The following is a 16,294-nucleotide window of genomic DNA, read 5'->3' as shown; positions in this document are numbered from 1 at the left end:
TTTGTACCTAACACCACTCTAAGTATTCAGCTGCTGTACCACCTTTATCTTGTATCCAACCGGTGGATACATTGTTATAAGAAAAGTGCAGTCCGGCTCTGAACTGTCTGCAAACACAAACAGCTAAAGTTAACTTTGTACCTAACACCACTCTAAGTATTCAGCTGCTGTACCACCTTTATCTTTTATCCAACCGGTGGATACATTGTTATATGAAAAGTGCAGTCCGGGTCTGAACTGTCTGCTAACACAAACAGCTAAAGTTAACTTTGTACCTAACACCACTCTAAGTATTCAGCTGCTGTACCACCTTTATCTTTTATCCAACCGGTGGATACATTGTTATAGGAAAAGTGCAGTCCGGCTCTGAACTGTCTGCTAACACAAACAGCTAAAGTTAACTTTGTACCTAACACCACTCTAAGTATTCATCTGCTGTACCACCTTTATCTTGTATCCGACTGGTGGATACATTGTTATAAGAAAAGTGCAGTCCGGGACTGAACTGTCTGCAAACACAAACAGCTAAAGTTAACTTTGTACCTAACACCACTCTAAGTATTCAGCTGCTGTACCACCTTTATCTTTTATCCAACCGGTGGATACATTGTTATATGAAAAGTGCAGTCCGGCTCTGAACTGTCTGCAAACACAAACAGCTAAAGTTAACTTTGTACCTAACACCACTCTAAGTATTCATCTGCTGTACCACCTTTATCTTGTATCCAACCGGTGGATACATTGTTATAAGAAAAGTGCAGTCCGGGTCTGAACTGTCTGCAAACACAAACAGCTAAAGTTAACTTTGTACCTAACACCACTCTAAGTATTCAGCTGCTGTACCACCTTTATCTTGTATCCAACCGGTGGATACATTGTTATATGAAAAGTGCAGTCCGGATCTGAACTGTCTGCTAACACAAACAGCTAAAGTTAACTTTGTACCTAACACCACTCTAAGTATTCATCTGCTGTACCACCTTTATCTTGTATCCAACCGGTGGATACATTGTTATATGAAAAGCGCATTCCGGGTCTGAACTGTCTGCAAACACAAACAGCTAAAGTTAACTTTGTACCTAACACCACTCTAAGTATTCAGCTGCTGTACCACCTTTATCTTGTATCCAACCGGTGGATACATTGTTATATGAAAAGTGCAGTCCGGGTCTGAACTGTCTACCTGTTTGAGCTAATATTCATTATCCCCTGGAGAGCACTCAGCCTTGGCTTGTAAGCAGCCCCCCCCACACTCACACTCATCTTCCATTTCTCTTTTATTCCCTTCTGTTAGTAAATAGTATATATAACTGATCAAATACTGTGTGTTTGTTAATTTAAACTGAGACCACAGTAGCCTACTGATACAAGGCTATCCTGTTCTTCCACCTGAGAAATGGTTAAGAAATGACTTACAGCTTCAGAGCAGTCCTTGGTCAGTTCTGATTGTTTCTTAACACAAACTTGTCTTTGCTTGGATCTTGGCTCACTTACATCTTCCTTCACTTCCCATTCGGCTTCCCCACCCTTATTTCCACCTATCCCTCCCTCCCTTAGCATCTCCTGCTCCCAACCTCTTCCTTTCTCCTTCAACCCCATCCCTACAGCCACCATAAAAAATCTTCTACTAACATTGAAACCCGGCTCCAATGCCCTTGATAATATACCCTCATATTTCTTAAAATTTGACACAGAAGGCATAGCTCTTCCCATCTGCATTCTTATAAATCGATCTATTGCTAAATGTCAAATTCCCCAGCTCTGGAAAAAGGCCTTTATTATTCCACTCCATAAAGGTGGTAACAGCGATAATATCACAAACTTCTGACCTATCGCTATCTTTCCCCCATTTCTAAACTTCTCGAAAAGTGCATCCATCTACAACTTCTACCTTACCTCATAAACAACCAACTTCTAACCCCTACTCAACATGGTTTCAGACCAAGCCACAGCACTACCACAGCTCTCCTCTCCTTCCTAGAAACTGTAAATAAGGCCCATGACACTGGCCACATCATGTCCACTCTCCTCCTTGACCTCTCTAAGGCATTCAACACTATCTCTCATAACCTTCTTTTCACTAAACTCTCCAAACTAAATCTATCCCACTCCTCTATTAACTGGTTTATCAGTTACCTGTCAAACAGGCAACAAGCAGTCAGATGGAAAAAATTCATCTCCCCTTTTCTCAATACTCCCACAGATGTCCTCCAGGGTTCAATTTTAGGCCCCCCGCTATTCAATATATTCATAAGCGATTTCTACCAAGCCATCCCAACTGCCAATCTTGTCCAAATTGCTGATGATTCAGCAATAATTTGCTCTGTTTCTTCTATACCCACCCTAGTTAAATTAACCCAAGATGCCTTCTCCTCCATTGGGCAATGGATGATGGACAACCATCTAGCACTCAATGCTACTAAATCTAAACTCATGATATTTACTGCTTCCAAAACCACCACCCTAGATAAAACCTCATTCTCAGTTACCATTCAAAATAATACTCCTCTCGAAATAGTCTCCAATGCTAAACTACTAGGAGACCTGATCGATGACCAGCTAAAGTCTGATAATCATCTACGAGTAAATTTAAAAAAAATACACAAAAGAATAGGTATGCTTTACCGCCACAACAGTTGCATCTCTCCCTCCACTAGGCTCACCCTTGCCAACACTTAACTTATCCCACCCCTCCTATACAGTCCCTCTAGCCTTACTAACCTGCAATCCTCCCTCAAGACTAAACTCTCTTCTTGCTATAATAAAATAACAAAATTTGCAACCTGACATAGATCCACTTCCCATCACTGCACTGCTCTACACCAACTGAATTGGCTTGAGCTGTCCAATTACCTCATCTATATTCAACTTGTCCAAGCACACAAACTTATTTTCACCCCCTCTTTCTGTCCCTCTCTTGCCACCACCTTTAAAATGCACCAACCAAATAGACTTTTGAGATCTAATTCCCAAAATCTAATTGAACTGCATAAACCTGCCCATCCACCAGGCAAACATCTAATGTCCTTCTCTCTAGCACGCCATTGGAATTCCCTCCCACCTCTCATCCGTACCACCAGCAGCCTCTCTTCATTCAAAGCCTTACTTCACACACACCTACCTTCACTGTGGGAATGCTCTTGCTCCCACCCCACATAATCTCCCTACACTATAGCTACTCTCTATAAGCTATAATTAACAATAGCCTCCCATTGTTTTGTACCCCTAATAAACTCTAGGAATTATCATAACTCCTAGAATGGTACAATTCTGTAGCCTAGAAATGAACTGCATGAATTAGCATAACTGTTAAAATTTTAGACTGTTTCTGTTATTGCATTGTGCTAATATGTTAAACTGTTAAAAACTTTGACTGTTTGTAAATATTACTCTTATTGCATTGTACTAATATGTGCACTCTACTAATTTGTGTTTTTCTATTTGTTTAATTTTGCTCCATTTGTGCACATTACATTTCTCTAATAACTTACTCTTGTGTTAAATCTGTAATTTGTAATTTTCTGGAGGTTTTCTCCCCAGGGCTCCATTGAAAACGGGCTCCTCATGGCCCAGTGGACTATCCTGGCAAACAAACTATAAATAAATAAATAATCTAAAGTACTCACGGCCGGCCTTAGGCATAGGCGAACTAGGCAACCGCCTAGGGCACTGTGCAGCCTGATCACATAAAGGGCGCAATTTTAGTTATTTATTTATTTAAATGATTTTTTTAAAAAAACATTTTTTAGGATGTTCTTCTTTAAGAACGCCCTCCTTTTATGGCCGCAGATGACGAAAACAGGTCACAAACACCTGATATGCCTGTGCAGCAGATTATGTGTGTCTTTGTTTTGGGGGCGCGGAATTTGAATTGCAGAAGGCTTTGCGTACTGGAGCAAGAATGGACAAATGAGAGGCAAGGTGCCTGCCAGGAAATGGTATTGAGTGGGGTCAGCATTGTTTTCATCTGTTGTGATTAGATGAAATGTCTGAATTATATTACTGTCTCATGGGTAGTTTGCTGCTCTACTTCTAAGACAGTTCTCTATTTTATTTTGGTACTTTTGGTGTCTATACTACTGCAGTGAGGTGACTGCTTTTTAACTTTGCAGTTTAAGTTTTTTTTAGGTAGTTTAGAAGTATTTAGTGTAGTCTGACACTTTCGGAACTGATTTGCTGCTATTGCTATTTTCTGATCGACAAGTTTTTGTTTGTGCTTTACTTTTATTTTGGAATGTTCACTTCAGTTATGTTAATTTGCATTTTTAGGGATTGATTTATGTAAATGGTGTTTTGGTGTGCGTTTGTGTGCGCGTGTGCGTTTGTATGCACTGTAAGTTGTGTTTATTAATTTATTTTTTTAAGTTTTACTGTGAATGGAATTGAGTTTTCTTAAGCTATGGCATAGGACAGACAAGGTGATACATAAAAATATCTGCACTTATGCTGATCTTTTAAAATTTTTATTACAGATATTTAAGTGTATAGAACAATTATTTAGTTAACTTTTACCTTATGCACACACTAAAATGTTTACTCATTTATAATAAAGAAATAGTTTAAACTTTAATTTGCTAAGAAAAATGTATGAGTATTTCATAACAGAGCGTATCAGATAGGAAGAAGTCATTATCAAGGCTGAAATGGTAGACATGTTTAAAACTTATAGTGACTGTCAATAGCAAAAATCTCATAGGTTCTCACAAACAATAGAATAACCACAGTTATCTCTTGAGACACTTTTAGACAGTTTAGAATAACTATGCTAGCAATGCTTCAATGATTGCGAATTATAAAGTTATATCATATGCACATATACTTTTGAGAATTCCTTAGGTCATTTGTGAGGTCAACAGTAAGAGCTTATGGTGTACTGTTTGGCTATGAATTATACATTCATGAAAGTGCTTTAAATGATAATGCAAATTACAACTAATTTCAAGAACAAAAACTGAGTCCATTTGTTGGCATTCAAAGTGGATGAAGAGAACTTCATTTTCCAAGATAAACACATATACTGTCATTTTGCATTACAGCAGAATGGCTTCTTTGACAACTTTAAGGGTCACGGGGGTCAGACTGCTTTATCTAGGGTGTCAAAACTGCTCTGATTATTTCATTAAGCAGCTCTTAACAGAGCACTGTTTCATTTAAACAGTGGCAAAACTTTCCTTCTTAATAATCTGGAGCTGTTTTGATCTATCTGTTAAAAGCATGACATTTACTTTTATGTAGACATGCCATGCAACACTTCTGATGTAAATTAATCATGAAATGCGTAAACATGGAGCATAAGTACCTTGTTGTTGTCTTGTAGGCAAACCCTTTCCAGAATACCTAGAAAATGAAGTTTGATTTGTGGATTTATTTCTTTTATCTGAGTTGTTCTGAAAGCTTTATGGGAATATGGAACTAAGCTATACCAATGTAAACCTTTAGTAGGCAAGGGATATTTGTGTTTGCAAAGGTCCCTATGTTCTAGTGCCAGTCTCTTGTACCTAAAACACACAGGTAAAGACTATACACATACTTATGAGTGTGCATTGTCCCTGCATGGAATTGTTTAATTCTGTTGGATGTAACAAAAGGTAATGGAATGAGACAATCATTTGGAGAAAGTCTATTTTGACCCAGTATGTCCTTTATTCTTACCTCCATAAAAAATTAATAACTGATCAGAATTTCTTTTTTTTTTTTTGAAAATGTTTTTATTACATTTTTATAAAACATAATCCGTACAAAATTTGTAATCAGAAATGTATATACATATTTAAAAGTAAGAAAAAAAAAACTAATCTTATAGGGAACATGGGTGAAATTCTTGGCTAGGCTTATAAGGGCCTCCAGGCCAATAGCCTATTATCATCCTATGATCCTAAGAACCTATGAACCTTAATACAGAAACAAAGAAATAACTATTTACAAGAGTGTCCATCAGCCTTCTAGTCATTCCTGTTGCTGCATGCATGCCTGTTCAATTCCAGAATTTTTTTTTTTTGTATTTTTTCTTGTCAAGCAGTTCTTTAAATTTTGTCCATACATTGAGGTGAGAAGTAATTCTGTTCATCCTTGATACTGTGTTGTATTTTAAGGGGGTGGGGTGCTGCCGTCCTGAGTATGCACTCCTTTGGATGAGATGCCTAGTAACTATGAACCTGTTTTCAGTTTGCTATCCATTCCTAGTGCAGTATTACCAGCTTACCGTTCTTTTTAATGTAACGTAGGCAATTTATTCTTCAGTGACAGCAGACACTGAATTGGTAGATGAAACACTGAAATATAAAGTTGTTTGCTTGCCGTAACCTTTTCATCAGCTACAGATCTCATTAATGTGGAATTAGTCAGATGACTTTTACTTCTGCAGAGATTGTGCATATCGACTGGTACTGGCGGATTGTAATGACACAAGTTTGAGTGGCCTTTATGGTTGAAATGTTCTGATTTGGACGGTTTTGCCATTGGTTCATATAGTTTGTTTCATTGCTTACTGGAAAAATGTTTGTGTGTCTTCTGTGAAATGTGGCACAGCTGTGCATAGGGTTAGTATCTATTGGTGGTGCTTTTGGATTTAAACAGCGGTATAGAATGGTAAGGACAGCAAAAACTGCCCAGTCCTGTGCACTTGTAGTAGTACAAAGGTTGCAGAGAAGATAACATCTGGAGTAAGCGTTTACTTCTCTTGTGTTAAGTGAATGTACCTGTGTCTTGTTCAGCTGTTGTCTGTGAATGTTTCATGTGTCCTCTTACCAGGTTTAGTTATAAATGGGTGATGTGATCATGACAGTGCTGCTTGCAGATCGTTGGTTGCTTACAAATCTGTGGTTGTGGCAGATTACCTCTTTTTTCAACTGTCTTATTTTGACTCCAAATTTTGCTCTGCCCCTCTTAATTCCTCCTAAAACTGGCAACTTTTCAAAAAAAAAGTGAATTACATTTCATAAATTATTAAGACAATATAATCAAGAAGCATAAACAAGTAGATAAGAAGCATAAGTGTTTTGCTGAAAAACTAGTGATTCATTTAAAGAAATAGCATGCAAAGTGAGTAGAAAAATGTAAACGGGTCTCCCTTTGTTTTTTGTCATTCCAGTCCTGACACAGACAGACCAAATGTTATGTTCGAGGCAGGGGGGCTGTGAAATGTAACCTTGATCAAAACATTCTTCAATAAATGTCCTGTAATCAGAAGGACAAAGCCTCATATGCCTGGGTGAATGGTACCTGCCAGCTAATGGCACAGCTTTGGGCACCTGCTGGGACTGCATTGTGTGTGTGTGTGTGTGTGTGTGTGTGTGTGTGTGTGTGTGTGTGTGTGTGTGTGTGTGTGTGTGTGTGTGTGTCTCAGCTGGTTCTGATTTTTGATGTTATTACTTGTCAGATGAACTCTGGTATTAATTTTGGACTTCGTAACTTTCGGAAAATGCTTGGTAATTCAAAACCCATTAGAGTAGAAACTTATTTTCATAAATTAAAAAAAAATTAAAGGAAATAACTGAAGTAGCTTTCATGGGGAGTAATGTATCTGTGGGTGTGGCTCAAATAGGGGTGTATCATGAGTATGGCATGGGTGTGGCTCAAGGGGCGCCAGAGCACTACTTCGCCTAGGGCGCCATTTCAGCTAAGGCCAGCCCTGAAAGTACTATCAAATGGAAAAAAGTGTTGTTTTGTATACTTTTCATAAACCTACATTACAAAGATGCTAAGTCTCCAGAAAACATCTTTCAACTAATATTTTATCTTAATACAGAAGATAATGTGATAATGTGATACTATTGTCATCTTCATGCATAAATTCCTTGACATATATATCATACATTTTATGCTAATTTATATAGAAATGTACATTTTTGGTCTCACATGGTACTTGTTAGCAGGTAGAAAAGTTGTTGATATGCAGGTGGTAAGATTTACTAATTCATATTTTTTTTGTTAGAGCTGAGACTGCTTTGGAATCTGTATAAAGTTGATATATTTACTTGTGTCAGTTACATACCTTTCAACCTCTTAGTCTAAAACATCTGGAAAAAGACTAAAATAATGGGGGGACAAAGACCCCAAAATAGGGACAGATTTTAAAAATGAATCCTAAAAATGTAGAAATTTGGTAGAATAACAAGATTTGTGTTAGCATGCATTTTCTGAAGGATAAGACGTTTGAAACTCAAATGCATGTCATTATTTAGTGGCTTCGATCCTTAGTGATTGGATAGAAAACCACAAATTTTTTGAGGACCAGACCAAAACTATGAGGCAAAAATCTGAACATTCTGAATCCTGAGAGGTGTGGTCAGTTAACTGGAACTCAGCTATATTTAGCTGAAATAACAACCAGAAACACGTACAGTTAGATAAGTTTACATAATATAGCATGGGTTTAAAGGTATAGTATATACTATCAAATGCAATATTTACAATGCTTGCTGGAATGTTTCACTGAAACCCTCTCCTAATGGGTCTGAAAACTGGAATGCATTGACAGTTCAAATTGGTGTAAGATTTGATTCCATGTAGCTGTTCTTACTGGATATTGTTTTTACATATTTATACCTTATTGTACTATTATGTAAGTGTTAGTTTATCTATGTCCTTTTGTAACACTGTTTGCATCTTATTTGTTGTTGTACATTGGCTTGAATGCTTGCTTTAATGCTCCCTAGCAAACTATTGCTGAAAATGGCCCTTAGGTGCAATTTACTGACCTAAATGAAAACTAAAACTAAGCTAAAATGAAATAATACCTATCTAAATGTAAAAGTACATGTGATGGTTAGGTGTTCAGAGTAAAGGGGTGATTCCAACATATAATATGAGATACAAAAAAGGTGTCAGTGCATTTGTACACTGCATTGCAACTGTCCCTGGCACCTGAAGAGAGACTTACATTAATATATTTCAAGTGCTGAGAGATAACACCATTAGAATTATCAGTCCAGTTGGTCTCGACATTTGCACTTAAGTGAAGATCTTTTTTCTTACAAACTTAGATTAAATGAGTTGGTATGTAAGAAATTAGTATTCAGAGCTTCACCACACATTAGTAAAGTGGGTAGTCATTACATCACATATTAATCTTGTTTGACCTTGTAATAGTGTCTTATAAAGAAGGCTATGATGTGGAAGCATTTTAGGTCCACGTTCTCTAATTTCGTCATGTCAGCCATATTGCTGAAGAATAACAGTTCACCCTAAACGAGGGTCTCTGTTAATTTGCCACCCCAGAAACACCATATTTCTTCCATCACTATAAGCAGGTTTTTTTTGTAAGAGGGTAATGCTGGTGGGAAATGGGGAAAAGGGTGTTGGAGAAATGGTAAGGGGAGAAGGGCTGAGAAAGTCCTAGCTGTGAACTCAGTCCACAGAGCCTCAAACATGTCCACTGCCGGTTGGTGCTGCAGTGGAGGTCCCCAATGTTGAGGGGGTAGGGGCCTGTGTCGGCATGGTAGTCAGCACCAACAGAGCGAGTGTGACTTCTACATGATGAAGGGCAACTTTGACTGATGTAATTCTCCTGTTCACTACCTCTTCCAGTACTTCCTCAACCAATCTCGGAAAACCCCCATTTAGTGGGGCTTGCTAGGCTGCCACTTTAATGGAGTGCCTGGAGGAGCAGTGCTTCCACTCCAATCCTACGAGGACAGTCCAGGATGGGCAGGGGGGATAACTCCCTTAGCCTGGGAGGTGCATACCTGGTCTGCCCCTGAAGGATTTGAACCTGTATAAAAGAAAAATGAAATGGGAAAGAAGTAAACAAAGTAAAAAGAAATGTATAAGCAAAATAATAAATAAAAGTAAAATAAGAGGTGGGGCAAGGCAAAACAGAAAAAAAGAACAAAAATGCAAGTTATCAAGTCAATAAACTACTGAGAAAAATATCTTTATTGAAATACAGTTATGTGCAGGAAGTGCTTATACATACAGTTGGGAGCAGTGATTGCATAAGCACTTATGTAACTTGGGCGAATGAGTACGAGTACTGCTTTTGCCTACTTGTAATGAATTGAAATGGCTATTGATTTTTTCTTTTGGAATGGTTTTGTGTTTCAATTTCATACTTTTGAAACACAATTTACAGTACACAGTCATCAAGCGTGAAAGAAATCACTAACTACCACAGTTTGTTTATTTGTGTCTTTCGGCTTTTCCCAGTTAGGGGTCGCCACAGCGGAAACTCTGGTCCGCTAATAATTGGCAGTAGATTTTTACGTACTGGCTTGCCGGGCCTAACGCACAACCTTCAACGAAGGAACCCCCATTCATGCATGTCGCCACACAGAAGACGCTCTAACTGAGAATCGAACGGGCAACGTCTAACTGTGAGGCAACAACGCTACCGCAGCACCACCACCGCAGTATCACCGCAGTTAATCATAGTTAAAAATGACAGTATAAAACATTTTTTCTTGTCAGCTGCAAAGGTATAACAATGGTTATTTGCAGGATTACTACTAATATCACTTTTAAAAGCATTGCCGTACTGCTGTTTATGTTACCCTGAATTATGTGTAATAATTTCTACTATGGTTAGTTAAGTAATAAATATGGGCACCTGTAACTCTTACCAGAAGATTCCACCAGGCTCTTGGTTCTTCTCTTTTCTTGTTGAGAATTGTGTAGTATTTCTTCTTCAGCTACAAGTAAAATAGAGAAGGCTAATGTTGTTTACCTGTATTTGACTGCATTCCACATATATTCGTCTTATATTCCCTGTATTAATTTTCATTTATATCTTATCCTGTCAGATTGTTACTGTTGAATGCAGTCATGCGTGTATTATTAAAATTCAGTAGTGAAATATTCTGCTGCATTGTGTAGGGTACTGAAAACAGGGTCAGTCCTTTATTTAAAAAAAACGTATGTAATACTGTGGAAAACCTGAACTGCAAATGCTGAAATGTAACAATTCAAGGAAGTGTGAATTTCCTTTTCTGCAGAACTTTGTCTCATGCACTGTAATGTAACAACTTGTTCTCTAAAAGGGTAGTCGCAAGTTGTCATTAAAGCACTCCCCTCCCCCACCAATCAGTCTGACTAGGGTGTGATGAGTGCCATTTCAGTGATGTCGTAAATGTAGCAAGAAATACTTGTGAACAAACAATTATGTTCAGCAATTATTTTTACTTATATTTAGTTACCTCTCACAGAACCTGTCTTCCTGTACAAATTGGAAAATATCTTATAAGTTCTTCAGTGCAATGCTACACAATTCTTTACATCTGTAACTGCAAGTTTTATTTTATAACTATATTACCTGCAGTCAGCATTCCTGACATTTGAACATTATGGGTTCATAGGTGTATACTAGGGCCCTTATAAACCTAGCCCTGCAACCGTAATGTGACCCAAAATTTGACTTATATAGGTGGTGGTTTAGTGACTGCCTATGTCCATCAGAGACATAACAGCTAGACCAGGGATGAATTTCTGATTACCCATCCATTAGTCTAAGTTGCACGATGGGAAGCCTGTTCCAGAGAATGGGAATTCTCTGAGAAACATATCTTTCTCTCCAACATATTACATTTATGTCACAAGCAAAATTTAGTTCTTTTAATCTTGTTCAAATGCTATTTGTTTTGCAGATGTGCAAAAGGTTCATCAAAACAGGGTCTAGGGATGCCCTGTATGCCAAGCAAAGATCACTTCTCAGAAGTCTGTATGATACCGGGTTCCATCCGGAATGCTGACAGGCTGACAGCAGTTTTTGAACTCTGCTATTTTATTTATTTTCTGACAGGAAATTACATTTCTAAGTAATCTTATTTGAAATGTTTGATTAAAAGCTAACATTGTGGACTGTGCTGAAAGATAACACTGACAAAATATTTATATTCTATATCATTTTCTGTCAAACTTTTGTTCAGAAGATCTGTCACAGGAAAAACAGAATGAGTCACATAAAAACAAGTTCTCATGAATCTCTGATGAGGAAAGATTTTCAGACTGGATTAACTAGCATTCAAGACCTTTCAATGAAAATGGACAGAATAGACAGCAAGCTGGACAATTTTAAAGAAAATGTTCAAAACAAATGGAACAAATACAAGAGTCTCTTAATTAACAGAAAGTTCAAATATCAGGAACAGAAGTTGTTTTAAATAACATGGAAGGCAGAGTAGCGGAAGAGGAAGAAAAGGCTGAATTCTTATTGAGACAAAACACTTTTTTGCTGAAGAAAATAGATGACCGAGAAACAACATCCATATCTTTGGGCTGCCTGAGAAGCTGGAACGTGGATGTATGACAAATTTCTTAACATCCTGGCTTCCTATGATCCTTGATTTACCTGAGGCAATGTCATATGGAATTGAAAGACCCTATAGATCTTTTGTTATATCATCTTTCATCTAAAAATCCTTCATCACTGAGATTTACCATTGTGAGGCTCTTTTCTTCACAGGACAAAGAAGAGATGAAGGTTCATTTGCTATTCCCAGCCAGACTTAAAATATTCCTCTCAGATGACATTAAAATTTTTGATGATCTTGACAACGCTATAGCATTTTTAAAAACAAAAAATATAATAGAGCACATAGAAGATATGGACTGGAATAACAGCTCTTTGAAGGGACAGGCAGAAAGAAACAACTGGAAAACCAATGAAAGGAAGAAGAAACTAAATGAAAAATAACTCCATTAGAAATAATCGTAATAGTTGCCTAAAAAACTTACAAGTAGGTTAGCTTTAACTACAAATGACCTTTTCTAGTATGCCTATAATTTAAAGGGAAACCTGGATACATTCTTAGAATCATAAATTCAAGTTCAACCCATGTTCTCAATGGTGTCTGGTTCAAGCAGACACTAAAATCAGCACCTATTGCCCCTGCCCAAGAAAGACATAGCTGTAACCCCTGGGGTGAATTTCAAGTTACCCATCCAATCATCCAAATTAAACAAGGTAGTTTCTTTTATTCTAATGTCCTCTCTTTTTTATTCAAGTTCTTAGTTTCTTAGTCTAAAATCAATAACTAGTATGTGTAAGTATGTGTGTATACATGAATATGTGTGCTAATATATGTATCTATACTTGATATAAAAATATAAATATGTTTCAGATCAATAGCATTTAGAATTTTTTATATATAGATATATATATATATATATATAGAGAGAGAGAGAGAGAGAGAGAGAGAGGGTCTGCATACAGGTTTCCTACAGTTAATAAAATAGTCATATAGAGATTAGAATAAGTTGAAAAAGTTGCATCTTTTATGGTTTAATATGCCGAACTGCAAAACACCTTGTATTTCCTGTATGTCTGTTTGAGTCTAACCTCTTTCTATTCTGAACTTCCTGCTTTGTTCTGTGATCTCCTCTCTTTTTATTGCTTTACTTTTATATATTCTTCAAAAGTTATTATATGAATCCAAAACATTGGTTGTAGTATAACTATAGATTTTCTGTTGGATATTGGGGGACTGAGGCAGGAGGGAGGGAGGAGCATGGTTGGTTATTGTGCATTGTAGTGATTTTTGCTATAATATACTTGACCACAATATGATAATGGTAATTGCAGGGGGGACGATATGCTTATTTTCTTTTCCCTTTTGTTTTGTGTAAATGTTCTGGTAATTCCGATGGACCTTGGGGGTGGGGGAGAAGTGTACTCTTTGAAATCATTTAACTTGAACATAGCTAAATGCAAAACGGCAATTACTAAGTTGAATATTAGTGACTGGGGAAGGAAAGGGAAGGAAGAAGATGAGCGGTTAGTATAGACTAATGTACCTTTTGGTTTGTTTAAACTTGATTTCTGTAGACCAAAAGGAAAGTTGGCTGTTTTTTAGTGTGGTGGAGTTTAAATGGGGAAAAGATACTGGAGTTTGTTGTTACTAGAAAGCTATATACAACTGGTATAGTGGTCCATGGTTGAATGTGCAATGATTCTTGGGTGTGTTTAAACTATGAAAAACAAAAACATTTTAACACTTAATTGGTGAAGCTTTATTTAAAAAAAAGAATCCTGGCATCCTGCTAAGGTCATGAGCATAATAACGTACAGGCTTGGCAGTTGAACTCAAGGAAATAGTTAAGGAAAGATGCAACTGTTACATTTAATGTCACACATTAAAGAGATTGACTTCAAAGTACACAGGATTTAAAGGGATTGTTCCTAATTTCCCCATAACTTCATGTATAAATGACAGCCTCTTTTTATTCAGGATTTGAGACAGTGAAACAACAAATTAACAAAACAAAATTATCAAAAACGATTAGTTGCAGATTGAAATTTATTTTTATCTTGCAACCTAATGCAGTACAAGTTATATACTCCTATTTAAGAACATTTCATGTGTAATTATAAATCTCGGAAAAGTAGTCCTGTCATAAACTGCAACTACCATAACTTGATCAGAAGCACATTGCATTCATTTTTCATGATAGCTGTAACTGTGAAGCAAATATTGTTACTCCAAACAAATACATGTTTAAAAATTAAATACTTTAAGGGGCCAGGGATTCATTAATACACATTGTTTATATTAAGAGATGAGTTATATGTCATAAAGTTATATAAAACTTAGATAGAAAAAGTAAAATATGATTCTCATTGTTATTTGTATGCAAATTAAATCAGCTGCTACTACTTTGTAACTAATTTTGAAAATACACACTTGACACATTCAGTAATGTTTCTTATTTATGGCTTTCATAATGAATGTTATTTGATATAACTATACTCTTCTGGAGTGTCTATATATATATATATATATATATATATATATGTGTGTGTGTGTGTGTGTGTGTGTGTGTATATATATATATATATATATATATATATATATATATATATATATATATATATATATATATACTATGCTAGACTGACTCATAAATACTGTTTATGCAATTCTTGTAAAATGTGTCACATATTGCTTACTCCTGTGCCATAGAGGGAGTCCTTACAATGTCTAAGAAGACCTAATTTTGATTAAAGGCATGGAATCTAGAGGGAGTTTGGTGAGAGGATATGAATGAACAGCACACAGTTGAACAATGGTCATCTCCTAAATGTTAAGACTTCACAAGCAATTAACATATTCAAAATTACTCTAAGTTACAATGATATTGTACAAAAGCTAGATGTACTTAAGAAATATTCCAAATTGTTCATAAACATATCAGAATAGTATTTACCAACAAATATTTGTTTACAAAAGAAATGTTTTGAATTAAGAGTACAATGACTTATAAAAGTTAATAATGTTTGACTGCAAATCTTATAACTAAAATAGATGAGACATCAAAGATAAATGCTAAGTCAAGAGTGTTACATCCTTGGGCATTCTTTTTTCTCTATAACATAGCAATGTTAAAATAAATATATGTGCATGTGTGTAAATATATGTGCATATATATTTGTGGTGAGATGGGTTATATTAGTGCACATCAAAGATTTTAAAGGGAAAGAGGCAAGCTTCACAAAATAAATACCTAATTGATATTACATGGTCATGTATTTTTTATAGATTCTCCTTAATACAGTGTGATGCAGAAAGTTATATTATCTAATACTCAGTTAATTAAATAAAACTTGTGTATTTTTAATATGGGTAATAAAATTGTTAATTCATCAAAGAATGTGGATGAGTTGCAACATAAATGAATATAGGTTCATAGGTTCATAGGTAGGTACTAGGCTATCTGCCCGAGGGCATTTATAAGCCTAGCCAGAGTGTGTCGGCTTTTACCACCCCATTGATTAATTAATTTGCCTCTGTCAAGCAGAGCCAATTAAGTGATCCCAGGAGTGAATTTTCTTTTACCCATCCATTCGTCAAGGTTTTTCTTGAAGAGTGATAGTGAGGGGCTCTGCCTAATGTAATTAGGAATTTTGCTCCAAAGTATGGGGAGTCTCTGTGACAGGAATCTATCCCTCCAGCATGTTCTATTTATTGTTGTGGTGAGGTTTAGCTCACTAGAGTGCGTGGCTCGCAGTGACTTGGATTTCTTTAGGTGGAGTATGTCCATCAATTCTGAGTTGGGCATGGCTTTGTAAGTCAGGCAGAGATCACCTCTGAGTAAGCGATATGCCACTGAGTACAGCTGGAGTTTTTTCAGTTGTGCTGCATAGGACATATGTTTGAGGCCAGTAACCCTCTTAGTGAGGTGCTTTTGTGGTCTTTCCAGCTGTTGGAAGTGTCTTGTGAGGTACATCCCAAATGGGGCATTGTACTCTATGATGGGTCTGATGAGTGATGAGTAGAGGGGCACTATAACCTCTTTATTTCTAGATGTGAACCCCTTAGTAATTAGATGGACCACATAGAAGGATTTCCTAACTACTCTGGCA

At 36.6% G+C, this 16,294-nt stretch overlaps 1 protein-coding gene across 3 annotated transcripts in view; it reads left to right on the top strand.

The window, feature by feature from the left end:
• LOC122798571 (progranulin-like) overlaps positions 1–16,294 on the top strand; it is a 491,843-nt gene that overhangs the window by 93,556 nt on the left and 381,993 nt on the right. The window lies entirely within an intron of this gene.

This window comes from Protopterus annectens, chromosome 3.part1 (genome assembly GCF_019279795.1).
Source record: "Protopterus annectens isolate FY-2018-M chromosome 3.part1, PAN1.0, whole genome shotgun sequence".
NCBI classification, from domain to species: Eukaryota; Metazoa; Chordata; order Ceratodontiformes; family Protopteridae; genus Protopterus; species Protopterus annectens.
The sequence above is the reverse complement of the archived record's forward strand: the minus strand, read 5'-3'. Positions and strand labels throughout refer to the sequence as shown.